The sequence below is a fragment of the Bos javanicus genome, chromosome 2, assembly GCF_032452875.1.
Source record: "Bos javanicus breed banteng chromosome 2, ARS-OSU_banteng_1.0, whole genome shotgun sequence".
Lineage (NCBI taxonomy): Eukaryota > Metazoa > Chordata > Mammalia > Artiodactyla > Bovidae > Bos > Bos javanicus.
Window position 1 is genome coordinate 76566278 of NC_083869.1, and position 17539 is coordinate 76583816.

The 17539-nt window shown below is 40.8% G+C and overlaps 1 protein-coding gene across 1 annotated transcript in view; it reads left to right on the forward strand.

Annotated features, from left to right (window-relative positions):
- The window catches only part of CNTNAP5 (contactin associated protein family member 5), a 1042386-nt gene that overhangs the window by 592834 nt on the left and 432013 nt on the right, over positions 1-17539 (forward strand). The gene's annotated exons all lie outside the window — the stretch shown is intronic.

The window sequence follows — 17539 nt, forward strand, 5'->3', positions numbered from 1 at the left end:
TTGGAATATGGTTGATTTACAACATTGTGTTAGTTTTAGGTGTACAGAAAAGTGATTCAGTTATACATATGCATAGCTGATTCTTTTTCAGAACCTTTTCCATTATAGGTTCTCACAGAATATTGAGTATAGTATAGTACACAGTATATAGTTTATAGTAGGTCATTGTTGGTTACCTGTTTTATATATAGAAGTATGTATGTGTTAGTCCCAAACTCCAAATTTATCTCTCCTCCCCCCTTTTCCTTCTTTGGTAACCGTAAGTTTGTTTTCTCTATATTTAAGAATTTGAGCAAACTCTGGGAGATAATGGAGTACAGAGGAACCTGGTATGCTAAGTCCATGGGGTCACGAAGAGTCAGATATAACTTAGCCACTGAAAAGCAACGAAGTCTGTTTCTGCTTTGTAAATAAGTTCATTTGTATCATATTTTAGATTCCACATAACAGTGATGTCATATGATCTTTTTCTTTCTCTCTGATTTACTTTATTTAGTGTGATAGTCTCTAGGTCCATCCATGTTGCTGCAAATGGCATTATTTCATTCTTTTTTATGGCTGAAGTTTTGAGTAAAAGCTGGGAGAGTTCCTTCTCAAGGACTGAAGGATTTAAACCAATAATTTGCATCTCCATAATGGGCACTTTGCTGAAGCTTCTGGCCTTGAGGAAGAAAGGAGGTGGAGGAACTGGACTGGCCCACAGCAGCCCTGGCAGCAAGGAACATGCTGGCTTTAGGAGGCTCTTTGGAGGACTGCCCAGTGTCTGACAGTCCAAGATCAAGTTGAGAGAACCCTTGAAGAAATCACATCTGGGACTTGACAGACCCCAACCACCTTCAGTACTCTTTATACCTCTAGAATACGATGCTCAGCCACCATCTGTCCTTTGCAGGCTAAATCTCCAGTCTCATGTTCTCCACACCCCAAAACATGGTTCTTCATGGGCTAAACTTACCTCCTGCACACTCTTGGGCTTAAAGTAGGCCAAACTTGGTGTTATAAACCATCATCAAGCAAAGTATGCTTACAGCGGAATCATGCCTTTGGTTATTTGACCTCATAGACAGACACTGAGTGAGTGATAGACACTTTTAAGTGAGTGGCCATCTTAATAATAGTAACAGGTATTCTTATTGTATCAATATATACTTTAGTAGAATAGGATGTAGTAAGAGCTATAGAAGGCAGGAGGGCATGAGAACACTAATATCCCATTTTTTCAAGGGAGTAAACTAAGATCTAGAGATTATGTCCACTTTTTCATGGTCACAGGACTGAAATTTCAATCCAGAGTTAGACACTGCCAGGGTTCTATCCCTTGTACTATCTACCCAAAAGGATCTGAACCAGAAATGGAAGTCACTTTGTGCCTGTGGATCTAAATAGGTAACCTCATATTCATACAAAAGTTGTTCAGGGATGTGCCATATATTAAATCTCTTGTAAACCTTAGGTGCCCAATGAGCTTCCTTTTAAAAGGGAGGCATTCAAACTCGTATGCAATGTCAGGCAAGGTCTTTTTTTTAAAATCTACAGTTTTTCTTTGTATTATATATGTTGCAAGTGTACAACATAGTAATCACAATATTAAGGTTACATTCCACTTATAATTATTATAAAATACTGGCTATATTCCCCATGTAGTACATTATATCTTTGTACCTTATTTTTAAATTTTATTTTATATTAGAATATAGTTGATTTATATTGCTGTGTTAGTTTCAGATGTACAGCAAAGTGATTCAGCTATACATATGCATGTATCTATTCTTTTCCAAATGATTTTCCCATTTAGGTTATTGCAGAATATTAGGGAACTCTATTCAGGCAAGGATTTAGTGATGTAAGGATGTCCCACTTTTGCTGGCCCAGGTCAAGGAATGCTTCTTCCTAGGACTTATGTGGAAGAATCCAAGCAGTTAATTCCAGGAGCCATATCCGGTCCTGCAGGGTTCAACGTCCAGGGCCGAAGAAACTAATCACCAAATGCTGTCTAAGATGTCATCCCAAGAGGAAAAAGGATTCAAGGTGTGAACCCAAACTTAGAGGAGCAAACAGGGATGCTGATGAATCAGTGAGGGGAAGTGGAAGTCACACCTGGAGAAAGTCATCAATTCCAGTGCAGGTGGCAGTGGATTTGAGAGGCATGAGAGCATGTTTAATTCCCTGTCTGTTACTTGTCAGCTTGAAATAGGATGCATAGGATTTAACCTTTTTTGTCTGTCTCTTCTTTTGCAAAGCTAGGATAATAGAACCTTTGTCTTGAAAGTTAAATGAGAGAGCACAAGAAGTCAGGCACTCAGTTGTGTGTCCAGTAGACGGTAGATGCTCAGTGATTTTGCCATGTGAATTCCTAGAGCCAGTGGTTTGCTAACTCTCCCATTTACACAGGGAGGAGAAGCTCAGGTCTCCCTCTGATATTTCCCCACTATGGCCAAGGTATCTCCAGTAGTTTCTGCGCTGGATCTCCATAGATAGACCTCATGTGCTGTGCTGTGCTTAGTTACTCAGTCATGTCCAACTCTTTGCGACCCCATGTACTGTAGCCTGCCAGGATCCTCTGGGGATTCTCCAGGTGAGAATACTGGAGTGGGTTGCCATACCCTCCCCCAGGGGATCTTCCCAACCCAGGGATTGAACCCAGGTCTCCTGCATTGCAGGCAGATTCTTAACCATCTGAGCCAACAGGGAAGCCTAGAGAGACCTCATATGTGCCCTCAGATCAATGCTCAGTGATTTTCCTTGGGCTTCAGTTCTCTTTGAGCTGCACCTCTGAGGCACCAACCATTCCCTATTAGGAAGATACCAATCAATTTTGGAGCCCAGGTCCAGTGATCTCTGGATTCTCCTAAAGAGATCGCCCAGAGATTCTTTAGGACAATCACTGGGCCTGGGTAGGGTAAGGTGAGCATGTGATGTGTCCAGGGCACACAATTTGAGGTGATTCTTATTTCCAGGTTCATGCCTGTTCATGCCTGCAGACCCTGAATTTACATGAACCTGGGAATGAACCCCTCCTTAAATGTTACTGGCAGATCCTAGACTGTTTGCATCAGAATCACCAGGAAGGGTAGTTAGAACCTAAATTGCTGAGCTCCACCCTTAGAATTTCTGATTTTTACTGTGGGCCAAAGAATTTGCATTTCTAACAAATTCCAGGGTGCTACTGGGACCAGACTTTGAGAAGCACTGCCTAAACCCTCTAATCCTAGAGGCAGTGTGATTGCAAGGATTGCCTATAATAATGGAGCAAGTATCTAGGTGTTGCTCCTACTGGGCTCTCAAGCAACTGCCTTCCTGATCAGAGTATTAAGGGGCCTCTAGAAAGTTCCAGAAGCTCTATCTCAGTCTTCCTCTTCAAAGGTCATTGAAATGAGTCCAAGGGACACTTTTGGTGGCAACTGAATTCCATCTTCCTCCAGACTTCCCTTTGGCACTCAGCCTCTCCTCTGCTTCCCACTACAAGCAATACCTTTGTGAATACAAACGAAAACAGTCAGATCTTCAGAGGTGTTTGTATGAAGGGCTGTTTTTGGAGGAAGGAAGGTTGGGTTTGAGAACCCAAGCACAGAGAGGAGATGCCGGAGTTTGGGCAGCTCCAGCTGCCAATGAACATTACTTGTCTTTTTGTTATTTTGAGGACAGTTATTTTATTTGCTGGTCCCTCTGAAAATCAGAGCTTGGTTTTTCCTTCTAGATTAGGCTCAGATTTTGTAGGGGTCAAGGAGGGTGTGGCACCATAAAAATAAGAGTGACCTCACCCATCAAAAATATTGCCAAAAACCTTAGTAAAGATCAGCCGAGGGACTTCCCTGGTGGCCCAGTGGTTAAAAATCCACCTTGCAATGCAGAGGACCTGGGTTTGGTGCCTGGTCTGAGAACTAAGATCCCTCTTGCTGCAGGGCGACTAAAGAGTCTGTGCACCACAGCAAAAGATTCTGCATGATGCAGCGAGGATCCCATGTACAACTAAGACCTGATGCATCCAAAGAAAAAATTATACATTATTTTATTTTATTTTTAATTTAATAAATTAAAAATAAATAGATGAAATCTCTCTAAAAAGAAAATGGGCAGAGACTGCTGATCACACTGGGTCTTCTGGTGCCTGGTAAAGGTTTCCTGGAAATGGGTCCCATTTCCTGTGTTCCTTCCTTATTGGTGATATTGCAGATGTTCCCTGGAGATCACACAGCTTAGATTTTTTCATAGAAGGAAATAACTGTTTTGTGGAGTGTGGCAAAGACAGGTACCAAAGAGGGACCTCTGCTCCTGGGGCCTTTGCTGTAATTTCCTGTAGAGACAGTTTTGCTCTTAACATTTTCTAAAATGAAACAATCTGTACTATACAGTAGCTCCTTGTTGGTTATCCATTTTAAAGATAGCAGTGTGTGCATGTCGATCCCAAACTCCCAATGTATTCCTTCCCCCCTCCCCCAACCCTTCTGGTCTGGTCAATGAGTATGTGCTCATTTGTGTCCAGCTCTTTGCCACCCTAGTCCACCAGGCTCCTCTGTCCATGGGATTCTCCAGGCAAGAGTACTAGAGTGGGTTCCCATGCCCTCCTCCGGGGGATCTTCTCAACCCAGGGATTGAACCCAAAGCTCTTACATCTCTTGCACTGGCAGGCAGGTTCACCACTAGCACCACCCAGGAAGCCCTCTAGCCAGGTAATCATAAATTCATTCTCTAAGTCTGTCAGTCTGTTTCTGTTTTATAGGTAAATTCACTTATATCGACTCTGCTCATTCTTAGGTAACAACCTCAATGGGAAAAGAATTTGAAAAAGAATAGATACATGTATATGTATAACTGAATCACCTTTCTGTACACATGGAACTAACACAGCACTGTTAATCAACTATAGCCCATATAAAGTATAAAGCTAAAAAATAATAAACAATTTGCTTGTTCCAGCAAGTGAATCCCATGTGGGAAACTGCTTTAAGTTTCCTACAGCCAAATAAGTTAGGAAATGTAGCTTCTCATTCCATAATGATTTCCTTTTCTTCCAACACACATTCTTTTAAGACACTTCCTACAGTTTGGTGATTGCTCAGTCATGTCTGACTCTTTGTGACCCCATGGACTATATAGTCCATGGAATTCTCCAGGCCAGAATACTAGAGTGGGTAGCCTTTTCCTTCTCCAGGGATCTTGCCATCCCAGGGATCAAACCTAGGTCTCTTGCATTGCAGGCAGATTCTTTACTGGCTGAGCCACAAGGGAAGCCCATAGCATATGCTCAACTCTTTGGTCAAGATTCTTACCTTCCTGGTTCAGAGTTGGGAGTCGTGAACACTGAACAAAGGGAAATGTTCAGTGGGATGACCTCTAACAAACAGACTTCTGCCAAAACCCACCCAGTGTGTGGGTGTTTGTTCAAAACAGTAGGCTACATAAAAATCTTACATAGCAGGGTAATGCATATGTTTTCCATTTTCTCTCCAATTGAAAGCTTGTACATTGGGTGCCAGAAAAACTACTGTAAGGGCACAGCCCACACAATCTAAGTTTCCAACTCCAAAGTGAGAAATGTTACAATATGGTGTGTTCTCCCTTATCTCATGGGATGGGCCCTCAATCCAAACAAGAGCACTTCTGCTGTTTTTATTTGTCATTTGTAGTCTATTTCATGGGGGACATGGAAAGGTTATATTTTACATAACAGTTACTGAGCAAACATTCTCTGAGTATGATTTCATTTAATTCACTCCACAGTTCTGCCAGATTCTCTAAGTTCTTCTCAAAGTGTAGTTCCAGACCAACAGCCCCAGAATCACCTGGCAAATTGCCCTAACTGCATATCCCGAGGACCCATCCCATACTTTCTGGAACAAAAGCATGGGGGGCAGCCTGAGTGCTGCCACCCCCGGGCTGATTCTGATGCACACCCAGATTTAAGAGCCATTGGTTTATTCATTAGCATTATTTAAGAAATAAGAGCTCTTCCAGTGCTTATGAAAATTCGGTTATCTGCTCAAGGTCACATTTTTGGTATTTGATGGAGCCAGGATTCGAATCTTGATTTCTCCAATCCTTCAATGCATATTCATATAGAGGGTTTATTACCTAGAGGCCAGGGAAAGAGAAAAGATGGGCTTGTGGAGCCAGAGGAGGTCACAGGAGTATCACAGAGGAAATGAGGTTTCAAGAGGAACTGGGAACATGGACTGGGTTTAGGGTGGTAAAGTAGGACTCTTCCAGGTAGGGTGGAAAGCATAAGTCTGGGCCTCTGAATGGGTGGTGTGCTATACATTTGTTTGCCTTGATGGGAAAGGCTGCTTTGACATTAGTGTGTAAACAAGAACTTAAAGTCAAAGCCATAGGGAACTTGGCAGCACACAGTTTAAAATTTGAATAACAGATCATATTAGTAGTTAATTCTTAAATAATGCTTCCTGTGTGCTCGGACCTCATAAATGTGTGTGTGTGTGTGTGTGTGTGTGTGCGCATGAGAGGGGGGGGTAGATCATAGATAGACAGATAGATAACAGATGGTAGGTAGATAGATACATAGATCCTTACTGCCACCAATGAAGTAGGTAAGACTGTTAACTCCATTTTACAGAATGAGATTGAAGCAGAGTGGCACTAAGTAATGTGTCCAAGGTCACGCAGCAAGTCTATGGCAGAGCCTGGCTACAGACCAAGGAGTCTGGTGGAAGAGATCAGACCTGTCCTTTCACTGCACTACCTCTGACTTTTTAGCTAGGAGGCATCCTACATGCTTCAGCAGGACTGCAAAGTAGAAAATGATGTGTTTCCTTCTTGCATTCATGTCACAAATGTTGTACTAACCCAGGAGGAGAAGGGATATGAGCTACAATGGATGTGCCAGCACTGAAGCCTGAGGGGTTGTCATCATGCCGTTCCTTGTCAGAACCTTGAAGCAAGCACACTGAAAGAGACTCAGAAGCTGAAAGCTTCCACCAAGAGATCACCTTTCTCTCTTTCTTTGGGCTGATTAGGGAATAGAGGAGCCACCTCAGGACTAATTTGTCAGGGCCGTCTTGGGTTGGTAGATTTTGAGCTGATTTGGGAAGAACATCCTCCCCATCTAGAACTAGACAGGGAAAGTACTGGTTTATTCATCCACACCTTTAATAAGGGCAACTCCCCTCACCTCTCTTAGACTCCGCTGAATGTCAGCAGGAAATAGGGGCTTTGGAGGACTTGATGCCTGGGTTTGATTTGCATAAATGACTTTGAACAACTGCATCTGTGTTCTGTGGCCAAGCTCATCTCTCTCATCACTCATTTGCATAAGAAAATGGGATCATTATCTTGATGGAAAACAGCACTGGTCTCCCTGTGTGTGGGGAAGGGCATCAGGGTCCCTTTGCTTCATGTATAATTACGCTGACAAATCAAGGTTAGCACTTCATTCTGTCCCATCTGAAGATGGTGAGTCTCTTCCCTTGCCAACTGGTCATCTGAAATGTTTGTGCTGAAAACAAAGCCAGAGCAAGATCTGCGTGAATAATGACAAGCTCTTCCAAAGATGAGGGTTTCATTCCGAGAGCTCTAGGAATGAGGCTGAGGTGAGATGTCTGCATTCAGATGCAGGTAAGAATATGCTGCTCTGAACAAATAGGTGCTTGGATCATTCCTCCTAAGAAATAACTGTCCAAGAATGGCTGATGTTTCAGACAATGCAGCAGGCAAGGAAAAATTCTGATCTAAAATGAAATGTGAATAAAAGCTTGTTTGAGGTTCTTAAGTTACATCTGTGAGGCACTGTTTATATTTAAGCCTGCAGAAAACACTTCTAAATTAATAATAAGAAAAGATTCTTCCATATTTACTCCTTTCATGCAATCATGATCAATATTTTTTACTGAAGTATAGTTGACTTACAATGTTGTATTAATTTCTGCTGTACAGCAAAGTGATTCAGTTATACATATGGTTGTTGTTGTTCAGTCACTCAGTCATGTCTGACCCTGCAACCCCATGGACTGCAGCACCCCAGGCTTCCCTGTCCTTCACTATCTCCTGGAATTTGCTCAAACTCATGTCTATTGAGTCAGTGATGCCATCCAACAATATCATTTTCTGTCACTTTCCCTCCCTTCTCCTCTTGTCCTCAATCTTTCCCAGCATTGGGGTCTTTTCCAGTGAATTGGCTCTTTGAATCAGGTGGCCCAAGTATTGGAACTTTAGCTTCAGCATCAGTCCTCCAATGAATATTCAGGGTTGATATCCTTTAGGGTTGACTGGTTTGATCTCCTTGCCATCCAAGGGACTCTCAAGAGTCTTCTCCAGCACCACAGTTCAAAGGTATCAATTCTTAAGCACTTAGCCTTCTTTGTAGTCCAACTCTAACATCCCTACATGATTACTGGAAAAATCATCACTTTGACTATATGGACCTTTGTCGGCAAAGTAATGTCTCTTTTTTTAATAGGCTGTCAAGGTTTGTCATAGCTTTTCTTCCAAGGAGCAAGAGGTCTTTTAATTTCATGGCTTCAGTTACTGTCAGCAATGATTTTGGAGCCCAAGAAAACAAAGTCTGTTACTATTTCCATTGTTTCCCCATGTATTTGCCATGAAATGATGGAACCAAATGCCATGATCTTCATTATTTGAATGTTGAGTGTTAAGCCAACTTTTTCATTCTCTTCTTTCACCCTCTTCAGAAGGCTCTTTAGTTCCTCTTTGCTTTCTGCCATTAGGTGGTGTCATCTGCATGTCTGACATCTGCATGTCAACCTGCATGTCTGAGGTTATTGATATTTCTCCCGACAATCTGAATTCCAGCTTGGACTTCATCCAGTCCAGCATTTTGCATGATGTACTCTGTGTATAAATTAAATAATCAGGTGACAGCCTTGACATAATCCTTTCCCAATTTTGAACCAGTCCATTATTTCATGTCTGGTTTTATATATATATTCTTTTTAAAATACTTTTGTGATGGCTTAGCACAGGATATTGAATATAATTATCTGTGCTACATACTAGGACCATGTTGTTTATCCATTCTATCAATCATGATTTTTTACCAATTTAAATGTTTTGGCCATGCTATGTAGTTTGTGGGATCTTGGTTCCCCAACCAGGGACTGAACCCGTGCCACCTGAATTGGAAGCACAAAGTCTTAACCACTGGACAGCCAGGGAAGTCCCAATCATGATCTTATTTAACTTCCATCCAAAACCCTGATAAGGGCTGTCCATCCATTTTCCCATTCTCCAAAGAGTGTCCTTCTACACAGCCAATGTCATATTCAGGTTTTTCTCTTCTGCATGGATGTCCACTTGCTAGGATGCTGAGGTGAAGCACCAGTAGCCTTGAATACTGTTTTTATTTAGTCTAAAAGAATTCATTGGTGATGTACTGTAAGTACCATTTACAGATTCATTTGGAAGAGAAAAGGAGCTTAATATGATTTTAGTTGGGAAAAAAAGCAAATCTGACCTCTGATAAAATGTCCTCACCCATTTCTACAGTGAAACCAAAATTTAAAATTAGCCCCATGTTATTTTAATCTTGTATTAAGATATATCACAGGAAGTTCACAGGACAGGAATCCAGCCTCCTAGGTTTTCCAGGGACATAGACTTCTGAATGCTGAGTTAGACCCTCTGCTCCCTGCTTCCAGGACATGGGCAGTGTGATAATATGCCATTCAATGCAACTCTCACAGCGCCCAAAGGGAATATTGGCTTCCCAGCTTGGCAGGTGAGGAAACAGACTTTAATGTATATTTAATAATTTACCTCCAAATGAAAGCAAACTCAGGGTCTCAAGGTGGTGAACCCCTTATGTTTACATTTTACCCTAACGTTGGACTTAACCTCCCCTGTTTCGGCTCCCTCAGTTGTCAGATGGGGACAGTGCATCTGTTTTATCACTACAGGTTGTAAAATAAGAACTAGGTGATACCATTACTGCTTCCCTCTTGGAATTAGGCAAGGATTGACTGAGATTAGGAGGATGAAAGTTCTTAAAGTTAAAAGTAAGATGGACAGAAATGGATGGGGCTGTACATGTCTCAGATTTTTAGATAACCCATATACAGGCAGAAAAGAATGATACCTTTCTGAATAATTTACCTACCTATATAACCTATTTTATTTTTCAGATAAATGATTAATATTTGCACTTTGTTCAAGTTATAGGTTTAAAATATTCCCTCCAGCTTTTGCTTCATCTTATTTTTAAATATATGTGGTAAAATCTTTTTCCTTTCAAAATTCATAATTTTCTTTTGTTTCTTTTTTAAAAATTTTATTTTTGGAGTATAATTGATTTACAGTGTTGTTAGTTACTGCTGTGCAATGAAGTGAATCAGCTGTATGTATACACATATCCCCTCCCTCCTGAGCCTCCCTCCCTCTCTCCTATCCCACCCCTCTCGGTCATCGCAGAGCATGGAGCTGAGCTCCCTGTGCTCTACACAAAGTTCCCACTAGTTATCTATTTTACACCTGGTAGTATATATATATATATATATATATATATATATGGAGAAGGAAATGGCAACCCACTCCAGTATTCTTGCCTAGAGAGTCCAGTAGACAGAGGAGCCTGGTGGGCTGCTGACCATGGGGTTGTACAGAATCAGACACGACTGAAGCGATTTAGCATGCATGCATGCATTGAAGAAGGAAATGGCAACCCACCCCAGTACTCTTGCCTGGAGAATCCTAGGGATGGAGAAGCCTGGTGGGCTGCTGTCTATGGGGTCGCACAGAGTCGGACACGACTGAAGTGACTTAGCAGCATATATATATATATATATATGTACATACATATGTATATATGTATGTATATGAAGTGAAGTTGCTCAGTTGTGTCCGACTCTGTGTGACCTCATGGACTGTAGCCTACTAGGCTCCTCCATCCATGGGATTTTCCAGGTAATAGTACTGGAATAGGTTGCCATTTCCTTCTCCAGGGGATCATCCCAACCGAGGGATCAAACCTGGGTCTCCTGCATTGTAGACAGACGCTTTACCATCTGAGCCACCAGGGAAATACATGTATATATACATGTATATATATATATATATATATATATGTGTGTGTGTGTGTGTGTGTGTGTGTATACATATACACACACACACTCTCTCTCTCTCTCTTTCCCTCTGAGTATGTATACTCAGTCCTACTCTCCCAATTTGTCCCACTCTCCCCTTCCCCTTCTGTGTCCACATGTCCCTTCTCCACATCTGTATCTTATTCCTGTGCCTCATCTTAAAAATTCCTTCAGTGTGATTTACTAAGTCAATGGCAGGGCTTGTCTCTCTTAACATTAGGATATGTTAAGAGAGATCTGTGGACCAAATGAAGAGAGATCTCAATATGTGGAAAATGCAGAGGGAGAAAACAAACCTGAAGGAGACAGTTACACAAGAGAACTTAAATGTGTCAGATTTTAGTGTGTAAACTCTTGTGAAAGCATCAGGAACACCGTTAACTTTATTATGACAAGGTGTTATCATCACCTTATACTTGCCAACTACATGCTGAAAAACATAATTTTCTTTGTCGTAATTAGGTAGGGAGCTAACCCTGCTCAGAAAAACATAAAATCTCAGAAGTGGTTCTTAAACAATGCAAGGTTTATGGATTGGACCAAACACTTGTGTTACAATGACAGAACCTCACACTCTGAAATGAGAATCGAACTTACAAGCTCCAGCCTTTATGTGTGCGTACATATGCAGATGGTCACACACAGTGCACATGTATGGCAGTGTCCAGTGAGTCCTGGTGTATTTGACCTTCTCACTTGCTGAGGGGCTGCCCAAGGTCTACTAATCTTCCTTTGTGACCCAAGCATTCATTATACAAATCTTTTCTCAGCATCTACTATGTGCAAGGCACGTTTTTTGTCTTGTGGATTCAGGAGTGAACAATTCAGAGAGTGGCTGGTTTTTTCCTACTTCCTTGTGTCCTTGGACCCTGGGCCTGCCCTGTACTATTATGGGCCATTCATCCATTCATCTCCTTTTTTGGAAAATCTCATATTCAGAAGCATATGTTTATTTACATGATTGTTTGATCAAATAAACGTGTATATAAATAGACATTTATGTTCCCAAATATGAGAGGCAGGAAGCACATACGCAGAGCACTAGGAGAGAATCTGAGAGGAAAGGTGGTTTTTATAGGGGTGAGGACTGTACACCAGAAAAGGGAGGTCCAGGCGTGTTATCCTCAATGCTGTGCAGGTGTAGCTGTCCTGCATTACTCAGTGTTTGCACCGTGCACTGCCGCCTACAAATTTCTGGCTGGAGATTCTGATCTCAGTTTCCTGCCTGTGTGTGTCCTCTGCTGAAATCACTGTTTGCTTGGCGAAAGAGGGCTAAGCAGATAACAAGTGCAAAATTCTGGTATCTTTTGTAGGAAGGGCCTTCTAACTGGGATTTTAGGTGAAAACAAATACCCTCTTTTTTTTCTTTTTTAAACATGAATGTACTGAGAGTTCTTCTGTCTATCATTAGTAACATACCTTTACAGCCCCCACCCTCCATACACCGCCGTCCTGACTGCCATGGTTAAAGGGTTTACCCTCTAGTAATTCATCACTAATAACATACAGGCTATACCTACACTTAGCACAACAGAAGAAAGACCATGTCTGCCCACCTAAAATAAACACCAGCATAAAGGTGGGAATGGTATTTCAGCAGGCAGTTTTGTAAAGCCCGAGATGCTGAAAGTGACAGGAGGAATATGCATTTTAAAGGTCATTCCAATTACCATGCTTACTCACATTAAGCTGTGACTGTGGAGTTGATGTGAGACATCCCACACACTGTGGGGAAAATGAGAACACGTGGTTTGCATGGACCTGAGCAAATGGGAAGGTGAATAATACAAATTACCATTGTTTCAGTGATATTAGTTCTTCAATGTCCCAGACATCTGAAAAGTAGAGGACAGCCAAGCCTTGATAAAGAGCAGGTCAAGTCCTCATAGCTCTGAAAGCCTGTCATTCCATGATGTATTTCCTTTAAATTCACAGGCTGTACAGTCGAATGGGGACCCATCAGAGAGACCCCAAAGATGAGCTCCTGACTGCATTACCATTTCCGTTTGCAACTATTTCATTCCCTACATCACAGTGAATTCATAACACAACTTTTCTTGATGGAATTATCTTAAATATGAACCATGTTTTAGGTAAGGAAATAAAATAGCTAAGAACTATTCTCTCAGTGGCAATTTGCCTCAGACCGCTCTCCCATTTCCTACCATATATGTTTTATTACAGCTCTAGCTACTGTGATATTCAGATTCTGGACATGTATTTCACATGCCCTCCAGCGTATGATGGAACCTGAGGCTCTAAATACAAGGGTCTAAATGCCCTGGCTTGTCTTTTGAGGTCTCCAATGACCTCACCTCTCCTTTCCTATTCACCTTTATTTCCTATGATATTAATTCATCCTTTCAACTATATGTATTTACTGAGCATCTGTGATGTTCCTGTGTGTGTGTGTGTGTGTGTGTGTGTGTATAAAGTCTCTGCCTTACAAAAACTCAACAAGAGAGCTAGACAAGAAAGCATGGCAATTTACATGGAGAATCTCCTGGCACTGAGGGGAATGACGCTGTTACTGAGTCCAGGCTTGTACTGCTTGCCATACAACAGACCAATAAATTGAGAGACAGTTTTGGGGGCAAGAAATAGTGATTTTCCTCAGAAAGACAGCAGACTGAGAAGATAACGGGCTAGTGCCCCCAAAGAACCATCTCTCCAAGTTAGAATTTAGGTTTCTTTTAAACTAAAATGGAAGGGTTTGTAGCTGGTTGTTGCAAACTTCTTGGTGCTGGAATCCTTTGTTCTTAGATGTGTCACAATGTTCCTGTAAACCTCTAATGAGAATAAGGTTATTTTGTTTTGCAGCTTTTAATCTCTCACAGAGTAGATCCAATATTAGAGTCAGATTTTTCTTTTCTGTAACAAGTTGAGGGCACTTGCTTTGCAATTATTTCAACTTTAGCAGCATTTGCTCATGGTAGCTACTGATGAACTGCATGTGTAATAGGCAAGAACAAATCTGACTCCATGTTAGATCTGTTCCTTTTACCTTAAGCTTTGTGCTCTGATGCCTATGCTTAATCATGCTGGCTCTGCACCTTTTGTAAAAGAATGTTGCCGTAGACTGAAATACACAGGATAGTCCATTCTCAAGGCTCTGACCTTTTGAGTCCATTCATGTAGAGATAAAATGTTTCAGAAACATTTGTGTTGTTGGAAGCCTACAGGAACATCAAGACCTGACCTCTGAGGACAACTGCAAGAACAAAGGATTTTGATACCAAGAAGTTTGCAATAAAGAATTTCGTCCCTCCCTCATCTGGACTTTAAAAGTGCTTTGCTGAAACCCTCTCTGGAGTTCTGGTTTTTTGGACACAAGTCTCTTGTTTCCTTGCTTGGCCCTTTTGTAAACCTTTCTGTGCTACAAACTCCTCTGTTTCAATTTGTTTGGTCTCAAGCTTTTCGATTTGTTTGGCCTCACAGGGCACAAAAACTTACATTCATTAACACATGTGGAGCTTATGAAACTCAACATGCCACTTGGTGCTGGATGTAATACTACTTTAAGATAGGAGTGAACTTAATCATCTTTAGTATCTTTGTAGTTTAGTATCACATCCCAAACTCTAGAGACCGTTGTCCAAGATTTGAGAGGTAAAATCCTTCACCTCTTTCTCATCTGGAAAACTCCCCAATGTGGTTCCTGCCAAATATCACTGTGTTTGAAGAGCAAGAGTGCCTAATGAAAGCAGCTGGTGCCAGCTGTCGTCGTTCACATGGTGTGAAATGCTCCTTCTGTAAGCACTAGCGAGAAAGAGTATTTTTGTTTAGCAAGGGCATCATAAAATTAGACAAGCAAACCACCACACTGTATTTAAGCAATGTAGTCTATAAATATTACAGTGGAAGCAAGCATACCAGTGCATTATCCTTATTACAATCTTGTGCTTTAAGGGAAAAATAGGGGGTAACTCTGCAAGAGAAAGTGACTCAGAATGAAAGGCAGATACAGAGAAATGTACAGGATTTTTTTTAGTAATTGTGAAAGGAGGTCTCCCCATAATAGCTTCTAGGGACTGTACCCTCTAAAGGCTTGCTGGAGGCTGAGTTGGAAAAGCTTGGGAAGTTAGCATTTTTAACCTGTGGAAGGGATGGAAAGAAACCAAGTGCTACTGAAAGGTGCCAGTGTGTCTGTAAATGTGTCAGCTCTTTATCTGAAAGTGAAGTTAATGAAGAAGAATAAAAGTTTCCTGTGAGCCCAGAGAGTGGGATTGAAATCATGTACAATCCATATTCTGTCACTGTCTCTATTTTTGCTTTTTTTTCCAAAAGTGCCTGGAAGAGATTTAAACAACATTGTTATTATTCATTTGGTTATATCAAATTCTCTAGTGTCTCCTAACATAGAGAGCACCTTCCAACTTTTGCCAAATGCCATCTAAAGCCTCTTTGTTAAAAAAAAAAAAAGCATATAGAAGATTTATTATTTTTTTATTCTCCTCTGAGGTTTTCTCTTTACTTGTTTCTACATTTTATTCTCCCTGAGTCACCTAAGTTTAGTGGAATTTAGTGACAGGCCAGGTGCCTTGCTAGGTTTTTTCCGCTACTAATTATCTTGTTCAAATCTATGGAGAGCTATATGAAAATGTTTAAAGTAAACTCTTCTACTCTTACAAAGGAGGGGACTGAAGTTTGTTGTGGATGTTAAATGTTTTCCAGGGTTATATAGCCAGCAGGTATTTTAGTTGGAAGTAAATGGGCCCCAAACAGCCTGGAAGTAAAAGAAATAATGTTGCCCTTTGAAAGTGAAGCTAAACATCTAATGGAGTTTAAGGGATTATCTTGAAGATATACATAAAATCTAGGCCAGGCTGGACTATGCCTGGCTTGATGTTACTATCTAAAGAAAGAATGTGTCAAGTAAAAGTAGGTTGGGAAGATACTGAATCATAAATAAGAAAAATCAAATAGGTAAACTTATTGTAGCTGAAGAAATAAATTAAGACCTTGTTAACCTCAGACACTTACAAAAAAGAAGCAGCCCATTTCTCCAGGGTAGCCTCAAACAGAAGAGGTATAAATGGCATCATTTGTACAACCCTGCAACCCTGCATTTCTGATCTCAGAGGAAAGATCATTGTGGATTCAAATATTTCTTCTCAGCTATGAATATAGCCTATGGGGATGGAATATAAGTGTTTTCCTCAACTAATCAAATACTAACTGTCCAGTAGAACATTGTGATATGAGGAAATGATCTCTTTGTTAAAAAAATTGTTTTATTGAAGTATAGTTGGTTTATAATGTTGTGTTAATTTCTACTGTGCAACAAAGTGATTCAGTTATACATATATAAGCCCCCCTTTTCATATTCTTTTCCATTATGGTTTATCATAGGATAGTGAATACAGTTCCCTGTGCTATACAGTAGGTCTTTGTTTATTCATTCTAAATGTAATACTTTGCCTCTTCTAACCTCAAACTCTCAGTCATACCTCCCCTACCCAACTCCTTGGCAACTACAAGTCTGTTCTCTATGTCTATGAGTCTCTTTCTGTTTCTTAAATAAGTTTATTTATGTCATATTTTAGATTCTACACATAAGTGATATCATATGGTATTTGTCTTTCTCTTTCTGACTCACTTCATGCAGTATGATAATCTCTAGGTCCGTCCATGTTGCTGCAAATGTCATTGTTTCATTTTTTTAATGGCTGAGTAATATACCATTATATATATATCTACCACAGCTGCTTTATCCATTTATCTGGCCATGAACATTTGGTAGCTTCTGTGACTTGGCTATTGTGAATAGTGTTGCTATCAAAATAAGGGTGCACGTATCTTTTCAAATTAGAGTTGTCACCAGATAAATACCCAGAAGTGGGATTGCTGGATCATATGGTAGCTGTACTTCTAGGTTTTTGAGGAACCTTCATACTGTTGGAGGTAAATTACCTGCACCAGTTACATGCCCACCAACAGTGTGGAAAGTTTGCCTTTGCTTCACACCTTCCCCAGCATTTGTTATTTGTAGATTTTTTGATGATGACCATTCGATTGGTGTAACTCCCAAGTAGCGCCAGTAGTAAGGCATCCACCTGCCAATGCAGGAGATGCAAGAGATGTGGATTCCATCCCTGGTTTAAGAATATCCCCTGCAGTTGGAAATGGCAACCAACTCTAGTATTCTTGCCTGGAAAATTCCATAGACAGAGGAGCGTGGTGGACTGTAGTCATGGGATTGCAAAGAGTTGGACACGACTGAGCATGTATGCAAGCATGAAGTGACAGTTCCAAAAAAATACTGCTAAGACACATCCATTCAATTGGTGTGAGGTAGAATCTCAGGAATTCATCTTTCTAATAGTGTCCAACAATTTGTCACTAGCAGTTACTGAGAACTTGAAATAAGTATATTATGAATGGAGAAACTGAATATTTTGTTTGTTTTAATCAATGTAGATTTAGTTAGTCACATGTAGTTCAGTTCAGTTCATTTTAGTCGCTCATTCGTGTCTGACTCTTTGCGACCC